This window comes from Oryctolagus cuniculus, chromosome 8, assembly GCF_051225735.1.
Source record: "Oryctolagus cuniculus isolate XC-2025 breed Fujian yellow rabbit chromosome 8, ASM5122573v1, whole genome shotgun sequence".
NCBI lineage: Eukaryota > Metazoa > Chordata > Mammalia > Lagomorpha > Leporidae > Oryctolagus > Oryctolagus cuniculus.
In genome coordinates, this window is record NC_142874.1 from 121,814,022 (window position 1) to 121,835,458 (window position 21,437).

Below are 21,437 nucleotides of genomic sequence, written 5' to 3' on the forward strand. Positions count from 1 at the left end.
GTACAAAACCTTGCCAATTCATTAAAGTTATATAAAACATCTTATCAAATTTTACATAAGAGTTTAAACGATTTGTACCTATTATTCGTTGCCATGTTCTTTATCTGCAAACTCCCATTTGAACATTTTAGCTTATGGTGTTTGCAAAAATGTGAACAAACCAAGAACTTTACTTAGAAATAAGAGCTATTAAAAGAGGTAAGTCTCAAATTCTACCTGTTACTAATTCCAATTGTGTTTTTGTTGATAAATAATGAAAAATTTACACACACATTAAAAGATTTTGATGTTTTACATTCCTTTGAAACTGTTCTGTCTGAAAAAGCTGATGATGGCTCAAATGCAAAGAGAGAGAGAGAGAGAGAGAAAGGAAGGAAGGAAGGAAGGAAGGAAGGAAGGAAGGAAGGAAGGAAGGAAATAAGAAAGACAGGAAGGCCATAGCAACAATAACAACTGCATACCAGAATCTTCAAAAAGCTCATTAACAATGTGTGTTATGAGAAAATAATTTGGATTTCAAAATTCGTTTCCCAAAATGAACTTATCTTTCAATTCCACTTTTCCATGAATTTCTCAACATTACCTTATATTTGGCTTTTTCATGTTTTCACTCCAACTCTGACCTACAGGTGATTCAGTCCCTGAGGTAGGATACTGAGAACCAATATGAGCATCTCATTTTCAGCTAAGGAGACCCAGGAAAGAAAATGGACCAAAATGGCAATGATGATGGGCTTTGCCACTATTTACACAAGAGGACAGCCTGAATTCTGACTATACCTCTAGGGATTATGGGAATCCTATGTCTTCACCAGACATCAGTCTCTCCATTTCTTCATCTTCATAAATAGAAAAATTGCATACTCTTCTGTAAAGGTACTCTAAATTCCAAAATGAGTTTAGCAGTATGTCTAAAAATAAAACAAGAAGAGATAATTTCTTATCCTTCCCCACTTTTCTCTGCCCAGGGTTCTGACCTTACCTCAAATGGATGTTCTTCCTCTGCCCTTACACTCTAAAGATGAAGAACTACTGCTCTCGACCCCTAGGACAACTTTCTCTGATACTGTAGAACAACCATTGCATCAGGCCAGTTATTTCCCATAATTAAATAACTGATTCAGTCCAAATGGTCAGTCATGCTGCTCCACAGTAATATAGAAAAGGTGCATTGTATCTAATGAAAACAATGTATTGTGCAGACTAATAAATCCTCAAGATAACCATTATCGTTCCTATTCGTGCTTATAATGAAAGAAATATGCTTTCTACAATGTTATTTCATTTATTTCATCTCCAGGAATGTGTACTAATTAAATAATCGAGCACAGAAGAGGAGAAAATAGGTAACAGAGAGTTTGGGGTGGGGTTTTTTGTTTGTTTGTCTGTTTGTCTTTAATGAGCCAACAGAGTACCAGACTTGTATTTCAGGCCATGGGTTAACAGAAACCTATATTGAAAAAGAAAGAGAAAAACTATTCTAACTTCCTAAATAGAAACAAATAGTTCTTTCTAGTATAAATTATGGAAATTTTCCTTATAACTTCCTAGATGCACTATCTTGTTGGTTTTGTGTGTGTGGTTTTTTTGTTTTTGTTTTTGTTTTTGTTTTTTTAAGCCAGCGGCCAACCTTACCCTTTTTCTGATAGGAAATCCAGGGGAAGGACTAAGGCAACATACAGTCTTTTTCACTGAAAATAGTTATATAATTGATGTAAAATTCAAGCCTTTGTCACACAAACACACACACACACACACACGTGCACACACACATGCACACACACATAACTGTGCTTCTATTTTCACCTAACAAATTAGAAGAACAGTTGTTTTATTTATTCTATAATGCATTATATTACAGTACAATGGTAAACAAAGAAAACCTAAAAAATTTGAAATCCATCATGACTGAATAGGAACTTTAATTTCCATATATTTAATGAAGAACTCAAAGCTTTACAATATGAAATTGATAACATCTGCACTTTCCTTGTAGTACCTTTGAGGGGTTTTACATGTTTAATCCTTATTAAAAGTCAGTAGATAGTTGAGAAATTAAAATATTTCATTTCTAACACTATTTGCATGTTTAACATTCACCTTAATTAATAAGAAATCCTTGAACATTTGCAAAGCAAGAATTGCAAAATTTTCCATAAAAACTTCTGGCATTAATTTACATATACAGGCTACACTAACAGGATTAAAACCACATAATTGTTAGTTATTTCTAAATATCCTGTTCTTCAATCTTTTGAATTCTATGTTTAGTCAGTCCTCAAAGAATTCTGGCATGAGATAAATGCAAATATTTAAGCTAAGAGTTATAAATATGGTTTATAGAATCCATCTTCTAAGTAACTAACAAATTAGCTTCAGTGATTTTAAAATGTCTTTTCATTTTTAGGGAAGAAATTTAAAATAAAGAGTCATCAAGAAAATTACTTTATTTAGAAAGAATAATAGTGTACCAATCACTGAAAAGAGGCCAAAAAAAAAAAAGAGTTGAAATATGAATGCAAGCAGGAATTGAACCAGAGCCTTTTTCTCTTTTGCCTCTTGCTTTGCATTCAGTTTGGATAGAATAGGCACAGTTTTGAAGTAGATGAACTGTCTCCTTCTAGTGCCCCACTTTCTTACCACGGTATACATAGCTGTAAACCTACACCCTCTGCGGCTCTTTGAGCTCCTGGCGTTTCTCACCAGCTGTTCCAACCAGGCTTCCCCTCCACCAGGCAATCCTGGTCCCTGAGGATCTCTCCCTCTGGAACCACTTACCACTTCTCACAGAAGTAAAGTGAACATATTCAGGACATATGACAACAAAGTCTGATGCCATCATCAGTATTTTAGCACACTTCCTAGAAATAACTGCCTTATTCCCAGTCATTCTAAATACAGAGACGTGGAAGCAGGAAGAGTTTTTCTCAGCATTCTTCCTCCTAAACAATGGACTTGGGCTGATCCTACCACTTCCTACCGGGAAGTACCTGGACTACTTTCTAACACAGAAGGCTAGAAAAGTACAAGATCACTAAGAATCAAACAAACCAATTGAAATACAATAAGCACTTTCATTTCGTATTTATTCATAAAGATATGTTACCCAATTAAAACATAAGACAACTGCTCCAAGTGTATTAACTTACACAGGCATTTCTAATGCAAATAAAAAGATGTTACCCAAATGTCATCTGTTTCCTCATCTCCCTCCAGAAGCCATTCCCTCAAAATATCAGCATAAATTAGTGAGAAATATGGAATTTGCTGAAGACTTTAAGGAGGAGAATGCAGGTATCGTAAAAAAACACACTAAATGACCATCGTGGACTTGTGCCATCTCTTAAACCTCTTTCCCCTTTTCTGGTGAAATCGTCCCCTTTTCTGCCTTACCCTCATGTTACACTGGATTAAGGAATATATGTCTGCTTCCACTCAGATATCCTAAACTTTTTATTTCAGATTTGTCAATTCTTTACCAGGCAGTTTAATTCAGCTTAGAGAGGGTTTCTAGCTGCAGACTGGGACATAAGTTATCTGTAAGGCTTCCTCTACCTTGAACATTCTGTGATTCTGTGTTCTGAATGTGATAGTCTCATAAAACCAGAAAACGACCTGGCCAGCAGGGAAGATATACCAAGCTGCAGAGGTAGGATCCAAATTTGAGAGCTTGCTCATGCTTAAACCGCACAGTTGTTTCTTGGTCGTTCCTACCTGTCTGGTTCACCTTAACAGTTTTAGAAAAGTAAAAGGTCACTTGAACTTGTTCAAACTACATTAATAAAATGAGGTTTTCTCATATCTTTTTATCAGGTTTATCCATTGTAGGAAAAATACAGTTAATACTGTAATCTATGCTTATCCACTTTTCACAAATTAATAGCAAATAGAATCTATTAACATATAAATTGAAAATAACACTAGTAACTCCTCTTCCAAAACAATGTCTACAAATGATAACCAAGCAGAAATGAATGCAATGCTGCAAGTCCATTCCTATTCTGTATTTTTTGCAAATGCAGTTCAAGAGACTACCTAAGAAAACTTTAATTTTAAATTACAAAAATGAACTTTAGCAGTTTCTTATAAAATAATAAGGCTTCTATGAGTAAAATATTCCTATGCTGAAATTTTAGGAGCTCAATTTTAAGATATTTTAATTAAAGGGTAAATTTATTTTTCTCCTTAAAGTCTTCTAAACCTTTAGGAATTATTAAATGTTTTGTAGTCTTCCAGTGTCAGTCCTTAGCTGGAACTTCCTCCATCTGACACCCAAACAAGCCTTGGAATTTAAGTCTTGAAATTCTCAGAAGTTTTCCAAGTGACTACATATGGACTTACATCAAGAAAAGGATTATTTGTGGGCCAGCACTGTGGCCTAATGGGTAAAGCCGCCGCCTGCAGTGCAGGCATCTCATATGGGCACAGGTTCAAATCCCAGCTGCTCCACTTCTGATCCAGCACTCTGCTATGGCTTGGGAAAGCAATAGAAGATGGCCACGTTGTTGGGCCCATGCACCCATGTGGAAGACCCAGAAGAAGCTCCTGGCTCCTGGCTTCTGCCTGGCCCAGCTCCAGCCATTGCAGCCACTTGGGGAGTGAACTAGTAGATGGAAGACTTTTCTCTGTCTCTTTGCCTCAGCCTCTCTGCAACTCTGACTTTCAAATAAATAAATAAATCTTTAAAAAAGATTATTTGTATTGGAGTGAAATGGACATTTTGAGAGGTGATGATTGTTTACAGCCCTTGTCTCGTCTATTGAGGAACAGTGGTTTTTTTTCTTCACACTGTTTGTTGAACTCTTACTTCGTGCAGGGTTAACTTTGTGTTCATTAAGTAAACTGAAATTAGAACTTTGTAAAAATTAGGAGTGGGAATGGGAAAAGAAGGAGGAAGAGGGGTTGGAGTATGGGCAGGAAGGAGAGTAGGGTGGGAAGTATCACTATGTTCTTCAACCTGTATATATGAAATACATAAAACGTGTATAACTTAAATAAAATTTTTAAAAAAGAAAAGAATTAATGTTAACATCTAAAAATATATTAAATAAATAATTGGCCTATTTCTCTTCTCTAATTAGAATAAATAATACAATGTGAATATTTTAAAAGTTATTTTAAATATATATTTTGGGTATATAAGCATTGAATTATTCAAAATTAGTTTGTTGTTAGACATTGAGAAGAATAGAAGTATCTCATTAGAAAAATTTATGTTTTGAAGGTTTTGTTTGCAAAATAAGTCATTTAATAATAATGTGATACAACAAAACTATGCATTTGAATAGAATAAACCAATTTCAGTAGCATATGATGCTGATAATGACATTCTCTTTCCAAATGGTTGCTGATTCGGTTATGGTATCTCCAATAGCTTAAGTTTCTAGTTGAAATACATGTACTTATTATTTTCATTTTTGTATTTATACTATATTCATTATAGATATATAAATTAGACTTTCCACACTTAATATCTTGAAAGCAGATGGCATATTGATGAGTCCAAATTTCTCTCTGCAGTTACAGGGAAATCTGGCAAAAAGCACACATCAGGAGTAATGATATCAAAAAGTAAACATTACCCTGGCATCAACAAATACACTATTTGTTTGGGAACAACAGCCTTATTGCTGACAGGGTACAATGTTTCATGTTTACTTTAAGTACCACCACTTAATCTTTAATTTATACTCAAGATTTACTGAGTGTCCACAAGTTGCCTAGTAATTATTAGACCCTTAGGATACAAAAGATTAATAAGACACACAAAGTTCCTGACTTCAGGAGCTTACAGTTTGGGAAACAGGTAAACATGACCATAATGAAATTGCAACATTGTAAGTTACTTTGCTTGGAGAATACAATGTACTCTTAGTATGATAAAGAAGTAGTAGAAGAAAAGCTCTAGATGTAAGAGCAATCTGTGCATAAGGAAGACCTGGGAGTTCTAACCTCTTTAACTACTTATGCAACACAAAAGACTAAAATTTCAATTTTGCATTCGCTGGGTTCATTTTGCTTGTGAAAGATTTTGCCTGGAGACATACAATGAAGAAGCAGAGGATGAAGGAAGTATGGAAGATTTGAAGATGTGTAACTTCTAATGATTGACAATAGACCAAAACAAAGAGTGGGGCTGTAAGTTAAGAAGATAGTACTTACTGCAGAAATGTTAGGAAAGAAAAGGAAAGCAGGCTGGCAGATAGAAAAGCAGACTTCACAATTTGGGGGATTTCTAGACAAAGCTAACTAGGGAAGTGTGGCCATTTTAGTATTACAAATCCCAAAGAAAGATACCATCCTTACAGAAAGTTAGAAAACTAAAATATATATATAGAGAGAGACCCTTGAGGAGGAAATAGTTTATCTAAGGTGATAGACAAAGTGGGTAGATCACTTGAATATTTAGGAGGAAACAATGTCCCTAAATAAGGCAGTATTTATTAAACAATATCGTGTGCCTGGAAGTCTGAGAAAACTTTCCTGGGAATGTGACATTTGAGCTGAGAATTTTTTAAGTGATCTTGAATAAGGAGGAAAGAAAACAGCCTTCCAGGCAGAAAGAACAGTGTATGAAAATGGTTGAGTCAAGAAAGAGTTTGAGGGACCTGTGTTGAGGTGCAGCGGGTTAACACCCTGTCCTGAAACCCCAGCATCCCACATGGACACCAGTTCGAGTCCCGGCTGCTCCACTTCCATTACAGCTCTCTGCTGTGGCCTGGGAAAGCAGTGGAGGATGGCCCAGGTACTTGGGCCCCTGCACCCATGTGGGAGACCCTGAAGAAGCTCCGGGTTCCTGGCTTCGGATCAGCACAGCTCCAGACGTGCGGCCAACTGGGGAGTGAGCCAGCGGATGGAAGACCTCTCTCTCTCTCTCCCCCTGCCTCTCCTCTCTCTGTGTAACTCTTTCAAATAAATAAATAAATCTTAAAAAAAAAAAAAAAGAAAGAGCTTGAAAGAAATTTTGGAAAAATTAGACACACAACCTCAGAGACAGCAAAGTGTGAGATAAGATAGAGTAAGATATCTTTTTATATGTCATCTTAGGTCTTTACTCCAAAAGCAATGGAAAAATGTTGAATGATTTTATTAGTACGATGATATAATCTGGTCTTTGCTTTGGAAATATTATTCCTGCAGTGTGGTGAAGAGGCTGGGGAGAGTAAGAATGTATGTAGGAATCAGAAGTCTACAAAAATGATCCTAACATCAGAAGATGAGATCTTAAATTATATCAATGGTTTAGAAATGGAGAGGAGTAAAAGATTAGAGAAATTTAGCATAAGTCCTGGCTTTTGACCCAAGTAACAATGTCCCTTCTACAAAACCCAGTGGCTTAGAAAGCCTCCTCTGGCCTTCTCCAGATATTCTCTGCTGAAAGAATCCACAAATCAAAGGGTATATGCCTCCAGTCTGCCTGCTTCTTCTTGACCATGATTCAGGTACCTTCACCATGAAACTCCATGGCCAAACAGCCCTGGAAACCTTCTAGGACCTGAAAGGGCCACTGACACATGCATATCCTCCCGTGGACAGACTGTGAGTGGATGTGTTTACCCCTAGGCTGAACAGGGCCCAGGAAACAGCTGCTTGGAAGCCTATGATCAGACCCAGGATGTGAGGAATAAGGTTTCCACACACACGGAATTGAGTCCCCACCTTACTGCAAGGGGGAGTCAGCACTGGGCAGAGGAGATATGGGCAAGCATTGGTGGTTGATTCTTCCTAGAAAAAATTTCATGGAGATAAACCTGCATAGAGCATCGAGTCATTCCGGAAGGGACTGCTGTTTTGTTAGTAACTTCCTGATGGGTGGAATCACAGACAGGTGATAAGGTGACTGAAGTGGTGCTCCCATCGTTCCTAAATCTCACCACATATGGCCTGTCCCACTAGGACAAAAGGTTAACTGACCCTCGTAAATAACCACTGGAGCCTGGACTTTGGTGCATGAACTTTGATATCTCTATTTGTTCAGAAACCCTCTCTCTCTCTCTCTCTCTCTCTCTCTCTCTTTTTCTCAGACCATTGAGGTTCTTAGATTAAAGTTTTCCTCCTGAAGTGCTACAATCTGTATCCAACATCCTCTTGAAATATAATGAGTTCCTTGAAAGCAAAAACCGTGTCTCATGTTCATTATGTCCAGCACCAGATCTTTTATCTTTGGATAAAAGAGCCGTGTATAATTTCAATTGATTGTCAGCTTGATTTCACTGGCCAAGAGACAACTGCACACCCAAGATAAGTGGCCACGAGCAACTTGATACCATGTGTCCTCTTACATTTTTCTTTTCTCATTAAATGCAGTCGAGGGAATTAGTGTAGTTTGAGGGATGAAATAGAAGTAAGCAGGTTGGAAGAAACTGCCTTACTTCAATATTAACCAACTGAAGAGGCTAAGAACATTCTCGACAATCAGCATACTGAGGTGTATTTATTTATTTTAAATATTTATTTATTTATTTATTTGAAATGCAGAGTTACAGAGAGACAAAGGCAGAGGGTGGGCAGTCTTCCATCGATGATTCATTCCACAGAGAGCCAAAAGGCAGAGCTGTGCCGATCCGAAGTCAGGGGCCAGAAGCTTCTTCCTGGTCTCCCATGTGGGTGCAGGGCCCCAAGGACTTGGGCCATATTTTACTTCTTTCCCAGGCCATAGCAGAGAGCTGGATCTGAAGTGCAGCAGCCAGGACTCGAATTGGCGCCCCTATGGGATGCCAGCATTGCAGGCTGCAGCTTTACCCACTACGCCACAGAGCCAGCCCCTATGGTTTATTTAAATAGTCCATGACATATCCCACTGGCCCAATAATCATGTTCGTTGTACAGAATGTTGCTCAATACTTACAGCATGCCTATGGCTGACATTTATTCGCCTGTCCCTCCTGAGCCAAATCCAAGTCTCAGTTCCCATTTTGAATTTTATTTAGATGAGTCCCCAAAGGGGATGCTAAAGGAGTTTAAATATGAAAATCCAATCCTCCCAACGACTGAACCATCCTGCATTTTTTCTAACCATTTGTTATAGAGAAACTTGCCCACTTTATCACATGGTGCAGTTGCTTCCAAATCAGTCAAATTAAACTGACATCCACAGTAACCTAAATCAGTCCACTCAGTCCTTTGGTTCCTACTCATTATACCTTAAAATTGTGACTAATCCTAGAAACATCAAAGAAATCTGACTTCAGAAGTGGGGAGAGGAGGACAGATAACATTCCTTTACTCAATAGAAAAAATCTGGCATGTCAATCATTAATAAAGATATGCTTCCTTTTAAACCAAAACATAAGTTTTTATAGGAAAAAAGCAGTAAATGATAGAATTTCATGACCATTCCGATGTTCTTTATTATCCACACACTAGGGAATATTCAAGTGAATTCTTCACGTGTTGGAGGCTGCTTTGTTTATACCCATGATCATCTAGGGAGACTTCCTACACCTGTGAACTCAAACTTATTTCCTAATGCCATAAGGTGCAACTCCAAAGTCTCTACAAGACTGTTATTGACAAAAATCTCTGCAGCATGTCTACTACAGTAAGATTATGATTTCTAACTATCTTTCAAGCAATTTCCAAACAGGATCATGAAATAAATTTAGCATATTATGACAGTTTGTTTCAGTAAAATACAAGTGATAAAGTTGATCCAAGTGCCTTGCATATTGAAAGATAAGTACTATTTTGTGAAATTTTTGTGATACCATATATGTCGATATCATTCACCATGTAAAATGCACTTCTTAATGTAGTCACTGTCAAAAAAAAAGCAACTTGGAGATCCACTTCCCCCAATGAATCCACTTACATCAGCTCAGTATGTTCAAAATCAGTTGGCACCACAATCGTCAGCTAATTTTTTCCCATATCTCCCATTTGACTTACAATAACATAATTCTCCATGTCACTCATTTTCATAGGTTTGGAGTAACTTTAATACCTCCTTCTCCTCAACATCAATTATTCAATTTGTCCCAAAATAGCTTTAATCCACCTTCATATTTATCTTTATCCCCCAGGACACTGACACCACATCGATGACTGATTTGGCTCTCAAAAAAATCGCACCTCAATGGACACTATGAGAAACAGTGACTTGATCAGCTCTTGTCCTGACGGTTGATGTACAATGTAACTTTATCCATTTTAGTATTTTTTTGTTCTAGTACTATTGGTTGAACTCTGTAATTAACACACAATTATTCTTAGGTGTTTCAATTTTAACTGAAAAGTGATCCCTGTTAGGAATTTGGAAAACATTATGCTGAGTGAAATAAGCCAATCCCAAAGGGACAAATACCACTTGTTCTCCTTGATAGGTGACAACTAACTGAGCACCAAAAAGGAAACCTGTTAAAGTGAAGTGAACACTATGAGAAACGGTGACTTGATCAGCCCTTGCCCTGACTGTTGATGAACAACTTAATATGTTATCCCTCTTAGTATTTTTTTTGTTTGTTCTACTTAATACTTTTGGTTGAATACTGTAATCAATACACAGTTATTCTTAAGTGTTGAAACTTAACTGAAAAGTGATCGCTGTTAAATATAAGAGTGGGAATAAGAGAGGGAAGAAATGTGCAATTCGGGACATGCTCAAGCTGACTTGCCCCAAACGGCTCCAAACGGTAGAGTTAGAAACATACCAGGGGATTCCAGTTCAATCCCATCGAGGTGGCATGTACCAATGCCATCTCACTAGTCCCAATGATCAATTTCTGTTCACAATTGATCATAATGATAGGACGAAGAGCCAAAGGGATCACATAAACAAAACTAGTGTCTGAAAATACTAACTGATAGAATAAAAAAGGGAGAGAACAATCCAACATGGGAAGCGAGATACACAGCAGACTCATAGAATGGCAGATGTCCTAAATAGCACTCTGGCCTCAGAATCAGCCCTTAAGGCATGCAGATCCGGCTGAAAAGCCCACGAGAGTAATTCAGGCATGGAAAGCCAAGATACTCTGGCAAAAAAAAAAAAAAAAACACACACCTAAATGAAAGATCTCCGCAAGTGAGATCCCAGAGGAAAGAACAGGTCAACAAAGAAGGAGGTACCTTTCTCTGAAGGGAGGAGAGAACTTCCACTTTGACTACAACTTTGTCTAAATATGATCAGAGTTGGTGAACTCAAAAGGCTTCCATAGCCTTGGCAACTCATGACAAGAGCCTAGGGTGATTACTGATGCCATAAACAAGAGTGTCAATTTGTTAAGTCAACAACAGGAGTCACTGTGCACTTACTCTTCATGTAGGATCTCTGTCCTTAGTGTGCTGTACATTGTGATTTAATGTTATAACTAGTACTCAAACAGTATTTTTCACTTTGTGTGTCTATGTGGGTGCAAACTGTTGAAATCTTTACTTAATATATGATAAACTGATCTTCTGTATATAAAGAGAATTGAAAATGAATCCTGTTGTGAATGGAATGGGAGATGGAGTGGGAGATGGGAGGGTTGTGGGTGGGAGGGAAGTTATGGGGGGGGAAGCCATTGTAATCCATAAGCTGTACTTTGGAAATTTATATTCATTAAATAAAAGTTAAAAAATATCACACCTCAGTTGTTATAATGAACTCTTAATAAATATTCATACCACTCATTCATTTCTACTCCAATTAATCCTAAAACTGTTCTCTCCTTAAAATCTTTTATTAGCTCTCCCATTACTTTTAAAATAAATACCAAGCTTCTTACCTTGGTATTGAATATGTTTTCACATTTGATTGCACTAGTTTATCATGTCCCTGAAAGCAGAAACTCTTTCTCCATCACTGCAGTATCATAGTTAACATGATTGGCATGCAATACCTTTTTAATCATATTTCTTGAGCAAGTAAAAAAATTAATGAAAAAACAGTGAAAGAATTGTCTTTGTAGTATAATCTTTTGTTCCCCTTTCACACATGAATTCCTCCCTAAATTCAATAATATTCATTGTAACTTTTTTGGAAGCCTACAAATTATGAAAGACTGCATTAGGTGAGAAGACATGCAAGGTGCTATGCAGCCCTCGCCTTCTTGCCCAGCACACTGTGTTCACTTCCAGGCCCACATCTCTGTTTATTGGCTCTCTTCCATCATGATGACCTCCCTTGGGGTTTTCTATCTAATTAACCCCATTTTCAGGCGTATCTGCAGAGCTTCTCTCCCTAGTCTTGTATTATTCTGTCTTCCGATGATCGCTATTACTTTGTTTTCATTCTTCATTATGTCTCTTACATTATATGCTCTTATTAAATTGCAAAATATTTGAGTAAAAATTTATCCTATTAATTGTATTTTTCACAATGTTGAAGTTCCTTACTTATTAGTGATTAAACCCAAGAAAAATTAAATAAGTAAAATTTTTCCAAGTGCTCATATCCATGGAAAAAAATGTAAATCTCCATCTCTAGCAAATATAAAACCATTCGAGTAATCCCAAAGATTCCTGGCAAGCAATAGGTGCTCCATAAATGTTTGTCAAATGAATGAATGAATGAACAATTAAATGGTTTTCAGATTGTGTCCAGCAACTCCTTGATATCCATGAAAGTATAGCAAAAATCTTGGAGCTTGTTCTCAAAAATAGTTTCAAATAATGACAGAAACTTTGCATTTATACAAGCTAAGGCTACAAATACTAGCTAAAATCTCAAGTGTGTTTACATGTGCTTAGAACTATGTTAACTCCATTGAAGGACTGAGTGTGTCCAGAGAACAAGAACAGCAGAGAACTTTTTATTAACAAGCATTTATAATATATGTTGTGACAATGTGTTAGGCTCTGTCTCACCATTCTTTTCCAGCATTACTTCTTTTGTTACTCTGAAAATCTTACTATGGCAGCATTATCACTATCCCACTTTACAAATGAGGAAGCTTGGGCCAGAGCCGTGGCTCACTTGGCTAATCCTCTGCCAGCGGCGCTGGCACCCCGGGTTCTAGTCCCAGTTGGGGCGCCGGGTACTAGTCCCGGTTGCTCCTCTTCCGGACCAGCTCTCTGCTGTGGCCCAGGAGGGCAGTGGAGGATGGCCCAGGTGTTTAGGCCCTGCACACGCATGGGAGACCAGAAGGAAGCACCTGGCTCCTGGCTTCGGATTGGTGCAGCGTGCCATTGGGGGAGTGAACCAACTCTTTCTCTGTCTCTCTTTCTCACTGTCTAACTCTGCCTGTCAAAAAAAAAAAAAAAATTGAGGAAGCTAATGTTAGGCTAAAGTAACTAACTTTATCAGCATCATAATGAGTAACAGAGCAAAAATTGTGAACTCAGCCCTGTCTTTGATCAGAAGGAGAGACAGAGACAGACAGAGATGATGATGATGGTGTGCTTCCAAACACTAGATCAATTATCCTATGCTAGTCCCTCAAAGCTTTTTTTTTTTTTTTTTTTTTTTTTTTTTTTTTTTTGACAGGCAGAGTGGACAGTGAGAGAGAGACAGAGAGAGAAAGGTCTTCCTTTTGCTGTTGGTTCACCCTCCAATGGCCACCGCGGCTGGCGCGCTGTGGCCAGCGCACCATGCCTATCCGGAGGCAGGAGCCAGGTGCTTATCCTAGTCTCCCATGGGGTGCAGTGCCCAAGCACTTGGGCCATCCTCCACTGCACTCCCAGGCCACAGCAGAGAGCTGGCCTGGAAGAGGGACAACTGGGACAGAATCCGGTGCCCCAACCAGGACTAGAACCCAGTGTGCCGGTGCCGCAAGGCGGAGGATTAGCCTACTGAGCCACAGCACCAGCTCAAAGCTTTTTTATTATATTGGCAAAGCTGTATCTATTTTTACTGACAATAGACAATTAGGGAGACTGTTGAACTGACATGAAGATGTACTCTTTTTGTCTTGTGCTGTATGCTTTGTTCTTCTCAAATAGGATCTCTCAGTACCATAAAGCCCTTACTTTGTACCTTCTTATAACAATCCCAGTCACTAGAGCAATAAGAAAGAGAATCGAGGGAGGTATAGTGTAGGCTATAGAAGGAAACAGAGACACAAACACACTGGGAATGAGGCACTGAGTATCCACAACTGTTCCAAGTTTTAGGAAATCTCACACAAAATCCAAGATTGGATCCACTGTTTCACATTGCTTTAATATACTATTTTTAAAAGTCACATTAAGTTTTATTTTACAATATTGTAACTAACATTCTTTTCAATTACTGCTTTGCCAGTGCTAAAAGATGTACAGGAACAATGTTTAAACACTTTCTAAGCAAAGTCCTTCTAGCTCACACCATGTCCCATGCTTCCTAGGAAGATGATCTTCAAATTTGTTTTCCGTTTAGTTGCACTGATGATTACCTTTAAAACTAAGTAGGTTAGGGCAATATCTGTGGAATTTGTTCAACAGAATTTGTTTGTCCAGATACAAAACTGCTGGGTTAAGCAGAAGCAGAGTGGACTGGAATGGCAAATACTAAACGCAAGCCACATAAAGGCAACAACCAGAAAAAAATGGTATTCATGGGAATGAGCGCCCTTCTGGTAATAATTACCCAGAGGATTTCTGGGTGAGATACGTGGTCATTCCATAGGATTGCCACTGCACACTTCTGTTTATTATTTATTCACTGAGTTCATTCAAATGATGATCTGGTGTCTTTTATACTTCCACATATTCCCAATACTGTGCTAAGAACTATAGGGGTGTTATCATGTACTCTAAGAGCACAGATTTATGCGTAGAACTTCCAAATTTAAATGGCAGCCTCACTTCTTACTAGCAGAGTGGAACTGGGCAAGCTACTTCAACACTTTTTGCCCTGATTTTCTCTCCAAAGAAGCAGAGATAATATCAGTGGCATGGCTGTGTGGAGTACACTGGCTAATGCATGTGAATGGTAGCAGTGTCTGGCACATAGTGACACCCAATGAATCTTAGCTATCCTTATCATTATCACTGTGAGAAAAAGCAGGCTGCGGTCAGCAAAAAGTCTTACCTTAGAAGTGTTTAAAGGACATTGCTGTTGTAGACACACATGTAAGAGCACTTAAATCACAAAGCAATACAGATTGACCAACCACAGACTGACCTACAAATACTCTAAGGCTGTCCACACAGGAAGGAAGGAAGTTCTGTGGGTCTAGTCAAAAATGTGAATTAACCTAGGTCTTAAAGATTGGTACAGGTGGTACATATTGCTATCCTCATCATCTAGAACAATTCATTTTAGATCTGTGAGAATAGAGCAGAATTTTAGGACTAGGGAAGTCCAGAGAGATAATTGGCTCCATGCCCTCTGTTTTACAAATAAGAATATAGAGGCCAATGGCATTTGTTGTGGCACAGCGGCTAAGCTATCACTTGGGTTGCCTGCATACCATATCAGAGCCTGGTAGCTCCACTTCTGATCCAGCTTCTTCCTAATGAACCTGGAGTGCAGGAAATTATGGCCCAAGGGCTTGATTCCCTGCCATCCACATGGGAGACCTGGATGCAGTTCCTGGCTCCTGGTTTTGATGTGGCTCTGCCCAGGCTGTTGCAGGCATTTGGGAAAGTAAACCAACAGAGGTAAAAGCTGTTTCTCTCTGTCTCTCCCTCTATCACTATATCCTTTAAATAAATAAACGTTTAAAAAGTCAAGATGTGGGGCCAGTGCTGTAGCGTAGTGGATAAAGCTGCTGCCTGTGGAGCCAGCATCCCAGATAGGTGCCGGTTCAAGTCCCGACTGCTCCACTTCCTATCCAGCTCTCTGCTGTGGCCTAGAAAACCAGTGGAAGATGACCCAAGTCCTTGGGCCCCTGCACCTGCGTTGGAGACCTGGAAGAAGTCCCTGGCTCCTGACTTTGGATGGGCCCAGCCCTGGCTGCTGCGACCATCTAGGGAGTGAATCAGTGGATGGAGGATCTTTCTCTCTGCCCCTCCGTCTCTCTGTAACTCTACCTCTCAAATAAATAAATAAATATGTTTTAAAAACAAGTATTATTTCTAAGGGAAAAAGTGTATATGCCAACCCGTTAGCCGAACCATCAACAAACACCTTTTGATGAGCTACTATGATTGTGCCAGCCTCTATTCCAGAAGCTAGAGACTCAACATCAAATAAACAGACATACTCCATGACCTGGAGGAGCTTACATGCCCATGAGGAAGCCAGCAAACCGACTAGTAAATAAATCATTTCATGTGCTGATAAGTTGAAAATAATAAAATTAGGTGCTGGGAGTGTGGCTGGTGAAGAGCTGCACCGTTGGGTGGTAGGGACACATCAGAGAGAAGGCCAGTCTGAGGAAGTGACAATCGTCATCTGAGTGATAACAAAGCGATAGCCATGAAGAGATTGGGGGGGTGGAGATGAAGATTGAAGTCATTCAAGGGAAAACACAGACAGAACAAAAATGCTCTAAGAAAGGACAGAAGGGAGGCCAGGGTGGCTATAGCAGAGGAACAAGGGGAGAGCAGCAAGAGATGAGGTCTAGAGGGAGGCAGAAGCTGGACTCCATAGACCTCTGTAAGGAGATTGGAGTTTATTCTGATTGTGCAGAGACATAAGTCACTTTTTTAAGAAGTAGCAAAGTAGCATAGCAAGATCTGATTTAAGCTTTAGAAAGCCACTGATCTTTCACGGTGGGCAATAGAGGAGGCAGGGAACCCAGAAAGCTGTGGCAGTAGCCCAGGTGAGAGACGATGTGGTCCAGAATAGGACTGTAGCAAAGAAAATGGCAAGCAGTAATCAGATTCTTACTATATTTTGGGAGTAGATCTGTCTGAAATTACTAACCAATTAGGTGTGAGAGAGAACAGGGATTCAGTAACGACTAGTAAGTTTTGAGGTTAACAACTGAGAGAATGCTGGGACCAGTCATGGAGTGGAAAGGCTGGGGGACAGGCAGAGAGGTTTGGAGAATATACACTAGGTTTAAGGATGATAATTAATGTTCCTCCTTGCTCTTCTTCAGCCTGAAATATCTGCTTGCAGCCTGGTAGAGAAGTGATGTTGTTGATACATGAATCTAGACCTCAAGGGAAAAGTCCAGGATATGGGTAAACATTTGAAAAAAAAAAAATAATAATCCATGGAACGTGCTTAAAGCCATAGGGTTTTTTTATTTTATTTATTTGACAGAGTTACAGAGAGAGGTAGACATACACACACACACACACACACACACACACACAATAAAGAGAGAGAGAGAGAGATCGTCATTCCAGTGGTTCACTCCCCAAATGGCTGCAAAGGCAGGAGCTCAGCTGAGCCAATCTGAAGCCAGGAGCCAGAAGCTTCCTCCAGGTCTCCCATGTGGGTGCAGGGACCCAAGGTCTTGGGCCATCCTCCACTGCTCTCCCAGGCACATTAGCTGGGAGCTGGGTCAGAAGCAGAGCAGCCAGGACTCAAAATGGTGCCCATATGGGATGCTAGTGCTGCACCACAGTGCTGGCCCCAAAGCCATAGATTAAAATGAGATCATCAAGTGTAGATGGGGAAGGGTTGAGTGCTGAGAACAGAACTGGAGGCTCTACAAGTCTTAGGAGTCTTAGGTTGGAGGAGGAATCAGAGAAAGCTGAGAAAGGGAGTTGATGTGAGGCAAGAAGAAAGCCAGCTCACTGATGATGTGCTTGGGAAAGCAGCAGAAGATGGACCAAGTTGGGGCGCTCCCACTAAAGTGGGAAACGCAGATGGAGTTCCAGGCTCCTGGAGTCAGCCCACCCCTGTCCCGGGAGTTGGAACCTCATAGGGAGTGAATCAACAGATGGAAAATCTCTCTTAGTCTGCTCTCTCTCTCTCTCTCCCTCCTTCTCTTTGTCTCTCCCTCTCTCTGTATCACTCCAAATACATATTTTTAAAAAAATCAATGATAACATTATAGTTATGTTTGATTTGGACAAGGAGCTAATTTGAAATCTTTCTTGAAAGTTTATATTGTATCAGAAACAATTTTAGGCCTTTATGAAACACAGAAAGTATAAATTTGCATGTTATAATTATCTGCAAGAGTTTTACAAATTAAAAGCAAAGTGATGCCAGAAAAAAAAATCTATCATACAAGACAGGAGGCCAGCGATGCCAGAGTTCCAAGCAATGTGCACTTCCATTCATTCATATTTTTAAAATTTAATATGCAGAAATATCTGACACCTTAATCTTTAGAATCACCTCTGACCGTAGTTAATTCCTTTTATATACAAATAAAAATAAGAAATCCTTGACTATAAAGAACAAATTCACTTACAGGTTGTTAAACTATAGTATGAGCCCATCTGCCACTTTGAAGGCCAGTGACCTCATGTTTACACTTTAATCCTTTACCACTGATAATTTGCAAAACCGGGCAGACAACAAATGCTCTACAACTCTAATCAACAAAGAGTGAACTATGTCCATTGAAAAGTATACTCTGGGCAAATGAATTACAGAAAGTCCACACCAAAAATGACCTGCAAGGACTAGCCTCACTTTGGGAAAAGGAGAAATGCTGAGCCCAACATTTATGTATTAACTGGGGAGATCTCACAGGCAGAGAGTCAGCAAATGAGTACCATAATTCTGTATTGTGAGAGTTTATAGCTTACAAACACTCCAAATAATAATAAAACAATCTCTCATCTAAATATGACACCAACCTAATATGGGCAAATATTAAAAAATTACTTATTCTTATGTATCATATGTTTGTTTTGCCCACTTTTAAATTTATTTGATTTATTTGAAGAGGGGAGTGGTAGAGGGGGAAAGACGAAGAGAGAGAGAGAGAGATCTTCCATCTGCTGTTTCATACCTAAATAGCCGTAACAGTTGGGGCTGGGAAGCCAGGGGCCAGGAACTGCACCCTAATCTTCCACGTAAGTGGCAGAGACCCAAGTACTTGGACAGTATCCCATTGCTTTGCTAGGCACAGTAGCAGGGAGTTGGATTGGAAGTAGAGCAGCAGGCATTCGCACCTGCGCTCTGATATGGGATGCTGGCATCAGAGTAGGAAGCAGCATCTTAACCTGCTGCACCACAATGCCTGTCCTTGAGCCCATTTTTAACACATCAGTGGAGAGACATTTGAAAAAGAGCAATATGGTGAAATAAAACTAGATATTATAATGCTAGTTTTCTATTATAAGGGTAGTTTTCTATAGCACCTGGGAAAATCACTTTTTCCAATGTGAAAAAATTCTAAAACAATTGTGTGGGTAGTACTTATACTCAAATTAGCAAAATGATTCTGGAAACATTAGACTCAGTTTAGAGAAGTTCTTTTCTTTCTTTTTTTCTAAAGATTTATTTATGTATTTGAAATGCAGAGTTACAGAGAGGCAGAGAAAGAGAGAGAGAGAAAGGTCTTCCATCTGCTGGTTCATTCCCCAGATGGCTACAACAGCTGGAGCTGGGCCATTCTGAAGCCAGTAGCCAGGAGCTTCTTCCGGCTACTGGTGGTACAAGAGCACAAGCACTTGAGCCATCTTCTGCTGCTTTCCCAGGCCATAACAGAGAGCTGGATCGTAAGTGGAACAGCTGGGACTGGAGCTGGCGCCCATATGGGATGCTGGCACTGAAGGCAGCAGCTTTACCTGCTACACCACAACACCGGCCCCTGAGAAGTTTTTTTGTTTAACCCACTGGATTGATATTGTTGTTTCTTTTTTAGTTTATTTTCATTTTTATTTATGTATTTCTTTTATTTGAAAGGCATAGAGAGAGACAAAGATCTCCCATCTGGTAGTTCACTCCCCCAAATGCCTTCAATAGCCAGGCCTGGGTCAGGCTGAAGCCAGGAGCCAGGAACTCAATCCAAGTCTCCCAGCTGGGTAGCAGGGATCCAAGTATTTGAGTCATCACTGCTGTCTTCCATTGTACACACCAGCAGGAAGCTGGAATCGAAATGGAGCTGGGATTCAAACCCTGTTCTCTGATATGGAATACAGGGAACCCAAGCAGCAGCCTAACCACTGGACCAAAAACTCACACCTGATATCGCCACTGCTATGGTCAGATAAAGAAGATTGACTCTATGAGGGCCGTATTACAGACTGTCTGATGTTATCCTGCCTCAACCATTTACTGGTTTCTACCATTAGACATGCTAACATTTGTGCTTCAGTGTACTCAACTGTAAATTGAAGACCTGGATATGTTTTGAGAATTCAGTAATTTTAATACATATAAAGTACTAGACATATAACAAGCACCCAGTAAGTGTTGTCCATTATTATTATATCCACTACTCTTGTTATCATATGTAGCAAACATTAAAGTATGTGTGCATGAAATTAATTGTCTAAAAAAAAAGCTAAAGAAAATGGAATGAGGAGTCCAAGAAGCTTAGAAAACAGGATAGGCTTCAGAGAGACAGACAGACAGACAGAGATACAGAGAACAGATATAGATACATAGATGATAAACCCACCACTTTTGTTTACCAATGTGTGCACAAATAACACTTGAAAATATTTGTAAGGTGAATATGTAACTCTTTTTGGAAGAGATCTTTACATTTTATCTATTTCTTTTTTTAATAACTTTCTCAGTCTGTCACTTCTTTTTTTTTTTTTGATTTATTTCTTTGAAAGGGTTTTTTTTTTTTTATTTCTTTAAAAGGAGGAGTCAAAAGAGAAAAGAAGAGATCTTCTATCCACTGGTCCACTTACAAATGGCTACAATAGCTGGGGCTGGGCAAGGCCGAAGCCAGCAGCCAGGAGCCAAGAGCTTCTTCTGGGGCCATCTTCCACTGCTTTCCCATGTGTATTATCAGGGAACTGGATGGGAAATGGAAGCAGCAGAGATTTGAACCAATGCACATATGGATGCCAGCATTCAAGGCAGTGGCTTAACCCACTGTACCACAACACTACCCGCCTGTGTTTTCCCCATTTCCGAAAATCTCCTGGAGCTAGGGAACAATTATACATTATAGTATACAAAGTTAATATACAAAAGTCAGTTGTTTTCCCTTATAACCATAACCAAAAAATGAAATTCAAAGCTAATATCACAACACCATTTGCATTAGTGCCCTAAATAACAAATACCTAAAGGAGCAGGTATTTGGACTACCAGTTAAGATGCCAATTAAGACACCTACAACCCATATTGGAGCACCTGGGTTCAAATTCCAGGTAGAGTTCCTGACCCCAATCTCTAGCTAATGCATACCCTGGGAAGCAGAAGCAAAGGCTCAAGTGATTGGAGTCCTACCACCCACTTTGGACACCTGGATTGAGTTCCAGGCTCCCAGGTTTGGCCATGGCCCTGCCTGGAGCAAATGGGGGCATTTGGGAAGTGAGAAAGCAGATGGTGGCTCTCCCTCTTTCTGTCTACTTCTTAATTGTGGGGAGCAACTCGGACTAGACTAAGTTACTGGAATTAAGACTTATTCTATGCATCTGCTCTCCCACAATATGGCGCTGGGAGAGGAGGAAACAGCTTCTACACAGCTGCCTCCAGTTCAACCAATAAACAGCAGGACCTGCTCCTGATTGGAGGAGAGCAGCGTACTCGGCGTGTGGGTAGCAGAGTT

General features: G+C 39.5%; 1 long non-coding RNA gene across 2 annotated transcripts; it reads left to right on the plus strand.

Annotated features, from left to right (window-relative positions):
* Window positions 1–70: 70 nt before the first annotated feature.
* On the plus strand, window positions 71–1,346 carry LOC103350777 (uncharacterized). Of its 2 annotated transcripts, none has more exons than XR_518673.5 (3): window positions 71–198; window positions 630–876; window positions 969–1,272. It is a non-coding gene; the product is annotated as an uncharacterized LOC103350777 (long non-coding RNA). The 2 variants fall into 2 exon arrangements; XR_016212069.1 differs by having other exon boundaries at window positions 80–198; window positions 686–876; window positions 969–1,346.
* The last annotated feature ends 20,091 nt before the right edge of the window (window positions 1,347–21,437 follow it).